Source organism: Sarcophilus harrisii, chromosome 6 (genome assembly GCF_902635505.1).
Source record: "Sarcophilus harrisii chromosome 6, mSarHar1.11, whole genome shotgun sequence".
Classification (NCBI taxonomy): Eukaryota; Metazoa; Chordata; class Mammalia; order Dasyuromorphia; family Dasyuridae; genus Sarcophilus; species Sarcophilus harrisii.
In genome coordinates this window covers 15,417,993-15,428,739 of record NC_045431.1, presented here as the reverse complement: position 1 = coordinate 15,428,739, position 10,747 = coordinate 15,417,993, and the positions used below count along the sequence as shown (strand labels likewise).

The 10,747-nt window shown below is 34.9% G+C and overlaps 1 non-coding gene across 1 annotated transcript; it reads right to left on the bottom strand.

The window, feature by feature from the left end:
* Positions 1 to 380: 380 nt before the first annotated feature.
* Positions 381 to 4,206, bottom strand: LOC105751026. Its single transcript, XR_004230234.1, has 4 exons — positions 4,131 to 4,206; positions 3,560 to 3,616; positions 1,083 to 1,195; positions 381 to 727 (listed from the first exon to the last, which is right to left on the bottom strand). It is a non-coding gene; the product is annotated as an uncharacterized LOC105751026 (transcript).
* Positions 4,207 to 10,747: the final 6,541 nt, after the last annotated feature.

Genomic DNA, 10,747 nt, shown 5'->3' with positions numbered 1-10,747 from the left:
AAAACTGTTCAGTTCTGCACACATAGATTGTATCCAAGATCTACTGTAATCTATTTAACATGTATAGGACTGCTTGCCATCTGGGGGAGAGGGTGGAGGGAGGGAGGGAAAAAATCGGAACAGAAGTGAGTGCAAAGGATAATGTTGTAAAAAATTACCCTGGCATGGGTTCTGTCAATAAAAAGTTATTTAATAAAAATAAATAAATAAATAAAAATTTAAAAAAAAACTGAATCCCTTTCTTCAATTAATGTTTGCTTTAAAAACTACAGTTCTTCAGGCAGATTTATCAAGGAACATCAGCAAAAGGAAATATCCTTCCAGTGGTTACATTTCTGAAAGATGAAGCAGATTTAAAGAAAATATGCATTGTCCACAAGATAATTAACTGTTTATTTCTTTGGTACAAAGAAAATATTAAGGTGTTCCTAAAAGAAAAATCTTAGCTCACCAACATAACATACTAACATAATGAGAACAAACAAAATAATTGTAGCTCAGGTTATGAATCTAAGTTAGATTCCTGATCTTCCCCTACATCCACCAGATTGGCAGATTCATTGCCAACACTTTCTTGGTTATCGACAGACTGAATTAATTCTTTCTGCTCACCAGACACGTGATGGGATGAAGATTCCTCCTCTTCTTCATCCTTCTCTTCCTCTTCAATTTCCCCATCATCTACATCCATTTCAAATACTCTAACATGACAGAGATTTGAGCTTAACTAAAGAAATACAAAAGGATTTAGTTTTAAAGCTATTTAAGATATTAATTTTTTTAAATCTATACCTTTGAGCAGCTCAATAAATATATTTTTCAGAAATTGTAAAATAGAAGCACAAACTGAAACTTTCTTGGGTAAAGGTTTTTTAAAGGGAAATAACTCATTTATCTCAATTTATGTTAAAATTACTAGATTTGGGCTTTTGATGTATTAAAGGAATATCTGGATTATAAAAATATAGAGTATTGGGTTTTAACTTAGTACTCTCTGAACACAAAACTGAACAGCTAAGGATCCAAAGTATCCTAGTAGTATTCCATAACAAATTTTAAAAGCCCTTTTGAAATATACTTACTACACAAGAGACTTTCCGAAAACTATTCACAGCAAATATTGCACTTTCATATTCTCCACTGACTCTCCAGGAAGACAGTATGTATAGGTATAAGATCACTCTGTTCATCAAGCCTACACAGAGAAAACCATAATAAGTAGAATTATTTCCACCCTCATTTTTCTATGCATTCAATTTCTGTCCAAGTTCATCTAGAATGCTTCTCCTGAAAAAAGGAAGAAAAAATCCTACAATTCTAGGATCACAGGCTCATAGATTTGGAGATGGAAAAGACTTCAAAATTCATCTAGTCCAATCCTCTGATTTTACAGAGCATGAAACTGAGGCCAGGGAGGCTAAGGTCTTGCCCAAGATCCCACAATTAGTGAGATCAGAAATAAAATTCAATTTTGAGTCTCGGGCCTGGCTAAGCAAAAGCTAGCCTGGGAAATCATCTTTGATTAAAGAATCACCAAGATCTTCATAATCTTGCTAAATATTTTCTCTTTGTTCCGCTATTCTCTATTTCCAATAAATCTCTATTAATACTATTCTAGGGCTCTTTTGGGATGTGAATGTGAGGAGGTCATTTTATCCCATCCAAGTACATCTCACCTTGTTCTAACAATAAAAGGTAGAATTACAGAGGGGAATTCCCAGCTTTTCAGTTAACCAATATGTTACCCTTACCAATCATACCCTAAATAACTGACTCTACAGTCTACATTTTAAAAAATATATTTAATTACTATCTCAGAGAAGTAAATATCAATGCCATCGTACCTTTTAGTAGTTGTCCCACTGAACTCCTCTAGAGTGTCTTCCTTAGTGTATACTAAAGACAATGGTAACTGAACTAAGATCTTAAGAATGATTGTTATTGTTTCATCATCATAAAAATGTGCATCGACACAGTCGTAGGAGCTAAAGGAAAATTTATTGTATTGAGAGATCATCCTTTAACTGAAGGATCACTAAAGCACAGACATTAAACTGGCAGGGAGAGGGGACAAAGAAAAAGATCAAGATTCATTATATTTGATGCATTCTATGTTTTTCTAAATTCCCATTGCCCTGCTGTTCTATTATTTATGAGAGGTCAAACTAGATTTTTGATTACACATTCATGAAATCAAAAGTACAGAAACAAATTTGTTCATGATCAGAGAACCTGCTCCCAGGTGAGGAAATACTCTCTCCCAAAGTAGACTGGCCCCTTCTCTGCACTTTGGCTAGAGAATTTCCCAAAGCATTGAGAAGTGAAGTCACTTTCCAGCCACTCAGCTAGTTTTGTCAGAGGAGCACTCTATCTAATATGTCATACCACCTCTCACAACACATAAAAAAAAATTGTGACAATCTTGTAGTTTAAAAAGTTACTCATCTGGATATATCCTGCTATTTCTCCCAATGCACTAGATTACTGAGAGCAGGGATTTTATCTTTAATTCTTTTTTTTAGTATTTCTAGTAGTATCTTGAATGTTTATTGAATGGGAGGGTAAAAAAGCAGAGTCAAGTAACATTCTTCTAGTGTAACTCTAGGAACTAGGAATAAACAATCAGATATGTACAGAAAATACAGCTTCCTTAGCTCATGGCATCTGGGCCTCCCTTCTCATGCTTAGCCAAACTCCTAGAAAAAGCTGCAGCTTCTCCCTACCTCCACGTCCTTTGCTCTCACTTACACCTCAACCCTTTGCCATCTGGCCTCTGATCTCATGACTCACTGCAGCCATTCTGTCCAAAGGTGCCGAGGAATTCTGATGGCCTTTTCTCAGTGTGTTAAACTTCATACTGTTGGCCCCCTTGATCCCCACAAAAATCTTTCCCCTTTGTGCTTTCAGTATGAAAGCTCCTCTGGAGGATTCTGCTGTCCAATAGCTCCCGGGTAACCTTTACCAGCTCACCATGCATCTCAGTATCCTTTGCTGCATCCCCATTCATACTATGCCCTGTCAAGGCAGGTCGGTCTCAGGCTTCCATTGTGGGTCCCTTTCTCTTCTCCCTCTATACTACCTGATGAAATCCCATGGATTTAATGACCACCTCCATGTTGATGATTTTCCAGTCTACATGTCCCATCCCTCTGCTAAACTCTAATCTTGTCTCTCTCACTTTCTTTCAAACATCTCAAACCGGATGTCCCCTAGACTTTTTGAACTCAACCAAAAGAGAACTCATTATGTTTTCCCCTTATGGTGACACGAGATCATCATCTTCATCTTTCAAATACTGGAAACAAATTATTTAGACCTAAACTCAAGAAAACAAGAAATTGTGTCAAAGAATAGGAAGTACTTCTATTTTATGTTATTATGCATGGAGAATCATTCATCTCACTTTTAGATCTCCTAGAAGTGATTTATTAGCATTAACCACACAAAATCAGATGATCAAACCATATCAAGTATAAACATTCAGACTAATACTACCATAAATTTTTACAGATTGTTAGAGAAATAGCATGATAACCAAATTCAATAAAAAATGTTTTACCTGACCAACTCTTTCAGCATTGAAATACTTTCCTTTTCAAAAATGAAGCTCTGAACTCTAGAAAAACAAACATATTACATGCCTCAACACAACATCAATCTCATTTACTTAAAAATAAATTATCATAGTTTTATAATAAAGCATGTATATTTTCCATTCTAAAACAAAATGCAAATGCAGCGCAAATCAACTCACTTAAAGATCAGGTGTGTGATAAGCAAGCATTACTGTTTACTGATTTTGCTCAATAGTAAAATGGATCTGTGATATGTCAATTTTCAGTTATTTTTAAATTGATACAGGCTTTTATTTTTATTTGTTTATTTTGATATATGCTTTTATTAAACCAGGAAAAAGAGTCAAAGTAAATGCAGGAGAGAAAATAGTATGGAGGTGATAATAGATGGACTTGGACATTTGCTTTTTAAATTCTCCTCCTATATCCAATTCAGTGATTGATAAACCACAATAACAAGCTCAAGAACCAAAGAACCATAACTAGAATCACTACAAAATTCTAGTTAAATTCATTTCAACAGCTACATTGCTAAAGTATTCCAAATAATCATACCTCTATAAGTGACTTATGACCAATTTCTGTATACTGGAGTATGAGGACTCTACTGAGGGGTCAAGCTTTTTCCAAGTCCTAATTTTAAAAAGAGAAATAATTTAGCATGCACTGAAGGGACTATATGCCAATTTAAAGAAAGCAATTAGATGAGCTTGTTAAATTCAGAAGAGGGAACACAGCATAATGGATAAAGTGCTGACCTTAATGAATTTAGCTTTGAGCCTCACTGGAAAAAGATAAAAACGTAAATAATAGTAGCCAGCATCAAGATAAATTTCAAAGACTGTTCCAAAGACAATTTGAACAACCTTCCTACTGAAATACCCTACTTAAAATTTTCCACAAGCATATTTCAGATTATACTAATTGCCAAAATGACTGTTTGGTCAAATCATGGTCAAATATCCTCAGTTTTAAAACAGAATTTTTGATTAGACGCTGACCTCTAAAAATGCTCTGTCATTTAAAAGCTATATAATTTACAATACCCTCTAAAATACTTTCCAAATTAAATTCTAAAAATTATTTTCTTTTGTTTTTTTTTTATTCTTTTTATTTTATTTGAAAAAACAGAATGAGAAAAAAACAGAAAAGGAATACAAAACAAAGCAAAACAAAAGAGCATTATCGAGCTCAGCACATCAGAGAACATCAGAGAGGATTCAAAATATATTACAAATTACCATATCAAAAAGAGTGTATGTATATATGTGTGTTAGTAGAATAAATTATATTCATGAATGTCCATTTTTCTTTACTTCTTGTAAATTGTTTTTTGGTTCTCTACTAAGCACCTCATTCACTTTATTCTTTTCCCCCCTTTCATCCCCCATCATCACCTTCAAGCAAGTTATAGTGAATTTATGTATAAATATGTAGATATATACATATATACACATACATACCCACATCTCCTACACATGTCTTTTCTATCCCTACTGATTCTTTGCTTTAATTCTGTTCCTAACTTGACTTTCTATTACTTAACTTCCCCCCACCCAAGGATGCTTTCCTTACCTCTTCCTTAATCCTTTGCTTCCCCATCTGCCCAACCCTCCTCTCTTATTTCTTTATAAATTTTAGAGGGTGCTATACCCTTCATGGTATATATGTAGTGTTGCCTATTAAACCAATTCCAGATATGAGTAGGTTTTCAGAATTAAAAAGGCTCTCTAAATCACTATTGATCAGAGAAATGAAAATTAAGACAACTCTGAGATAGCACTACACAGGAAAAGATAATGACAAATGTTGGAGGGGATGTGGGAAAACTGGGATACTGATACATTATTGGTGGAATGGTAAGTGGATAGAACCATTCTGGAGAGCGATTTGGAACTATGCTCAAAAAGTTATCAAATTGTGCATACCCTTTGATCCAGCAGTGTTTCTACTGGGCTTATACCCCGAGGAGATACTAAAGAAGGGAAAGGGAGCAGTATGTGCCAAAATGTTTGTGGCAGCCCTGTTTGTAGTGGCCAGAAACTGGAAAATGAATGGATGCCCATCAATTGGAGAATGGCTGAATAAATTGAGGTAGGTGAATGTTATGGAATATTATTGTTCTGTAAGAAATGACCAGCAGGATGAATACAGAGAGGATTGGCAAGACTTACATGAACTGATGCTGAAGGAAGTGAGGAGAACCAGGAATTAATTGTACACGGCAACAACAAGAGTATGTGATGATCAATTCTGACAGACATGGCTCTTTTCACCAGCAAGATGATTCAGGACAGTTCCAATAGACCTGTGATAGAGAGAACCATCTACACCAGAGAGAGGACTGGGAAGGGAACTGAATGTGGATCACAACATAGCATTCTCACCTTTTTTGTTTTCTTTCTCAGTTTTTCCCTTTTTGATCTGATTTCTCTCATGATAAATGTTGAAATAAGTAGAGAAGAATTGTACATCGTTTACATATATTGGATTGTTTGCTGTCAAAGTGAGGGAGTAAGAGGAAGGAAGGGAGAAAAATTTGGAACACAAGATTTTTTCAAGGGTGAATGATGAAAACTATCTTTACATGTATTTTGAAAATAGAAAGCTATTATTTAAAATTCTTTTAAAAAAAAATATATCATTTAATGTATAATTTGGTCACCAAAGCCCCTATTTCAGGTCTCACAGCATTTGAGGGAGGAGGGAGGTGATCAAGCCTAGAGCCACCCAACTACTTAGTGCCAAGTGTCTGAGGGCAAATTTGAACTCAGATCCTCCAGATCCCGGGGCTACCACTCTCTTTCCTGTGCTCCCCAAGTGGCCTCAGCATTAAAAACACTATAGAGCTGTTCCCTGCTAGCTTATACACACTCACACACTCATCACATGAAATCCTTTCTGTCACAGAGAAATGTAAAATGCAAAGATAGGATCACAATCTAAAAAGAACATCTGGGAAGCAAACACTTGTTGACTCCCGAATGCAAAGCTTCAGAAGCTTTCTGAATTCTGCTTCTGGGGCAGCAGGCAAGCCCTCTGGGCCACAACTGTCCTGTAAAAGTTAAAATAATTGCATCCAGGTATTTCAGAAGATTCTTGGGAATCCTTACCTGAACAGGATTTCAAATTCTCAGATGATTCCTTTTTACAAATAACAGAGAGAAATCTCAGGATACACACCACCTTTGGCCCCACTAGCATGATGCACTTCCCGGATGCACTCCGTATGTATTTTAAAAATATACCGTAATACCTTTCTACTTTAAGCTCCCTAGAAGGATCACGTTCATCTAGCATGTCTGTCTTCCCCAGCTTCCCCACTGCTCCACTCCCCATGGACTGATGATGTCTGCTGGATGGAAAGGAGAAGGGAGCTGTTAGGCAGCTGTGCCCCTCCATGGGTCCTTTCAAAGACCCTGTTTTTGCAGGTAGCTTGGGAATTTGGGTGGGCATCTGATCAGGTGGTTCCCCTATTTGAGGCAGGGAGACAGGAGGGACATTTCTACTTAATTGTGAGATTCCTGAAATATGAACTAGGACATAACTGGACAAAGCTCAGTTCTCCCATCTCATCAAATGCAATATTTGTAAGGCACTAAGCACAGAGCCTGGCATGTAGTGGGCATCTGAGTAACGCCTGGTCTCTGCCTTTTCCCTTGGCCATATCTACAGTGCAAATAAACACTCATCAGGTTTTTGTTGTTCTCTGTCTGACTGTTTTTAAGTCTTTCTATCACAGTCACCACAGTAAAGGCTCCAAGTATAAGATTATTTCCTTTACATGGAATTCACCATAATCAGACCAACAATATTACTGCTTCTATGGGCCATCCACTAGCACACAGAACCAATGCTGATGAATGCTTTCTCTGCTGAAATCACAATGCGCATAAAGCTATTTTATCTACAAAAGATGCTGGAATTATAAAGGCCATATCATGTATTTATGGGATGTTGGATATGGGTGAGTTTTATTGTCAAAGAAGAAGTTCTGGATTCTGATTCTGTTTTAGACAGAATACGTGTGAACAAATTCTATTTACTATGTGACTATGGGCAAGTCATTTCTCTAGGAGCCCCGAGCTATCTCAATGGAGATAATACCAGTGGTACTTATCTCAGTCATGTAAAGCTCAGAAATGGGAATATATGTGAAGAACTTTGCAGGTCTTAAAGAGCTCTCTAACTCTCAGCCCTTAATATTATTAAGCTATAGATCATCAAAATGGTTCTCAGCCACTGAAATCACTAGATAAGAATAACATGTCTACAAGAAATAGACTGTATTTCACATTGCTCTGAAGCTCAATTTTACTCACCTGAAAATATGAAATTTCTGACATAATACTGGTAGAATCTCCTGTCTCTGTAATAACTGATAATGATTTCAAGTCACTTGATAAGCATAAGCCGAGACACGAACCAGAAACCTGAGAAGGGAAAAGATTCCAGTCATAAATTTTATTTGTTCATTTCACTCAAATAACGTTTTTAATATTAATGTGCAACTTTACCTTTGTGTATAATATATGAGGCAAAAACCTATGTAAAACCTAGAAAACCTGACAACTCATGCAACAGAAATCTCCACGGATCAGGATCTTGCCTGCCTTCGGCCATGGGCACTGAGGTCAAACCAACCTGCACATTTAGGGCCTTCATTCAGGCCTTCTTCTCTCCCTTCTTCCCTTGGGTTACCTAAGAAGTCAGTTTCCACAACTAAAGAGTTCAGCAGCAGAAATTCTTCTCCCTCTCCCCAGGAGGTACAGGGGGAAGGTAGAATTTAGGAGGGAACAAGTTCAGCACTAAGCATTTAGCTCTGCTGCTGGGGAGAGAAAGAAAACTAGTTGTAACTAATTTAGCTTAGCTGTATTTTAGCCACCAATTCTAGCTTTTATTCTCCATATATTGGTAATAAATAAAGAAACAAAAAGTGAGTTTATAAAGAGACTACAAGCACATCAATCATTTTTTTTAGTCTTCAATTCCATCAGCAATTAATAGTTCCTGTTTGCTATGAGTATTGTGTCTTTTACTTTTACACTTTGTATGAATTACAGCTGAAATCTCTAACTTCCAAATTTAATTAATTCCTAAGATTGTAAGAAAATATTCATCACTCCTTTCAGAAAAAAATATACACTCAGTATTTGAGGAATAGTTATTTCAATCACTGAAAATTAGAAAATGTTTGAATCTTCTTTCACAAACTAATTAGCTGCTATATTTTTTAAAAATTATAGGGAAAATATAAAGGAAACTCACCCCTGAAACAATGGCAATTTTGTACATTCCATAAGCATAGATCTCAATGAACTCACCAAGGACAAGAGCATTAAACCTAATTCAAAGTAAGGCAACAAGCTGAAGACCAATCAACAATAGAAATAATCAAGTTCTAAAACTCAGCTCTAATGACTTCTCCTATATAATCTACATATTAAGGCTCTCCTGCAGTGGAAATTGATAAAGCAAAACAAGTCTCCTGATTTGTTGGTCAAATTCAGCTAAACATGCCTAATCTTTTCCAAAGCAGTATAAAAATTCAACTGTGCAAATGAGCAAAGCCTGCTACCTGGAAGATAACAGGTTGTAAGCAGATAATAAGAGTAAAAATTATCATTAAAGTCCCAATACAGTGCTTCTTCTTATCTGTGGCCAGTATCATCACAGCTCTGCTGAGATGACACCTGACATTTCTAGTCTAACATTTACAAAGCACTATGCACACATTAGGGCTCTGGATTCCCACAACAAGCTCACAAGGTTAACTGTTATTAGTCCCAGTTTTTAAAGATAAGGAAACAGAGGCTTAGAAAGTGTGACTGAAGAAGTTAAATTTAATGATGTCCTATCAAACTGTGCAAAGTTATACCTAAGATGAAAGTTTTCCTTTCTGTCCTCATGGAGGAAAAGAAAGAAAGAAAGAAAAAAAAGAACAGTTTACTGATTCATCCATGCTATGTCCCTAATTCTTTTGTTTATGTGCCATATGTCTCCACCTCAATAATAAATATATTTGATGGTGCCTAAATGCAATGCAACATCCAATTCTAGGATTCAAAGATAAAATCTCATTTATGACTTCTTTAACCCATTAAAATTTCTTCTCTTAAAGAAAATAGGAAAGGAATATTATGTCTATTTTTTTTAATTAACAAAATGAAAGGCCATAGAATAAAATCAAATTAAATGATATTAAAAGAATGCTTAATGAAAGAAAAAAAAATTGTACAAACACATAAGAACCATCCATTTAAAACTTCCTGCTCAAATTAAGTGAACTATAAGAAATCTATATTTGTCACCACAAATATTTTCATGAAAATTTATCTGATATCACCCAAGAGCTTCATAATTTCATCCAATTTTCTTCACTAAAATATGAAAATAATTGTTACAACTTAACTTTTATGCTAGACAATAATTCTCTTACTTGAAAAAATCTCTCTTACCTAACAATTTTGGTGGTAGTGCTATACCAATTGAGAAAATTAATACTTTAAACAAAAAAATTAAACAATGTTTTTATAACATAGTTAATAACAAATTTCAAATGAATGAAACAATTACAACTAGTTACTAGACTTTCAAGCTTGGATAGTCACTTTTTTGACAAGGCAGATAGTTTAGGCAGGAGGAGATTTGATTATCTTCAGCCTTATAAAAGGATGTTAAAACACTACAGAGAGGGAAGAAAGAATGATGTGAAACACTAAAGATATGGCTTTCTTTTACAATTTAAAAACATTTTAATCTGTCAGAGAAAAATGCACAAAGTCAACAATTGTCAGATCTTACACTTAAAATAATTTTTTATCATATTCATTATAAATTAGGAATAAAATATTCATTTCTTTTTTCCATTGAGAAGCATGTAATTTTCTCAATACATAATTCAAAACAAATGATGTACAGTGAAAATGAAATATTACCCAAGCTCTAAACAGCTATATTTATATTATGAAAAAAATCACTGTAAAATTTATTTGAGCAAAATCAACATAACACAAAGATTTCGGTAACATGAAACAAGTTTCATAAACATATAGCACTTTCTTTTTTTTTTTTTAATGTGTATTTTTTTTTTTTTTATTTAACAGACTTTTATTTACAGGATATATGCATGGGTAACTTTACAGCATTAACAATTGCCAAACCTCTTGTTC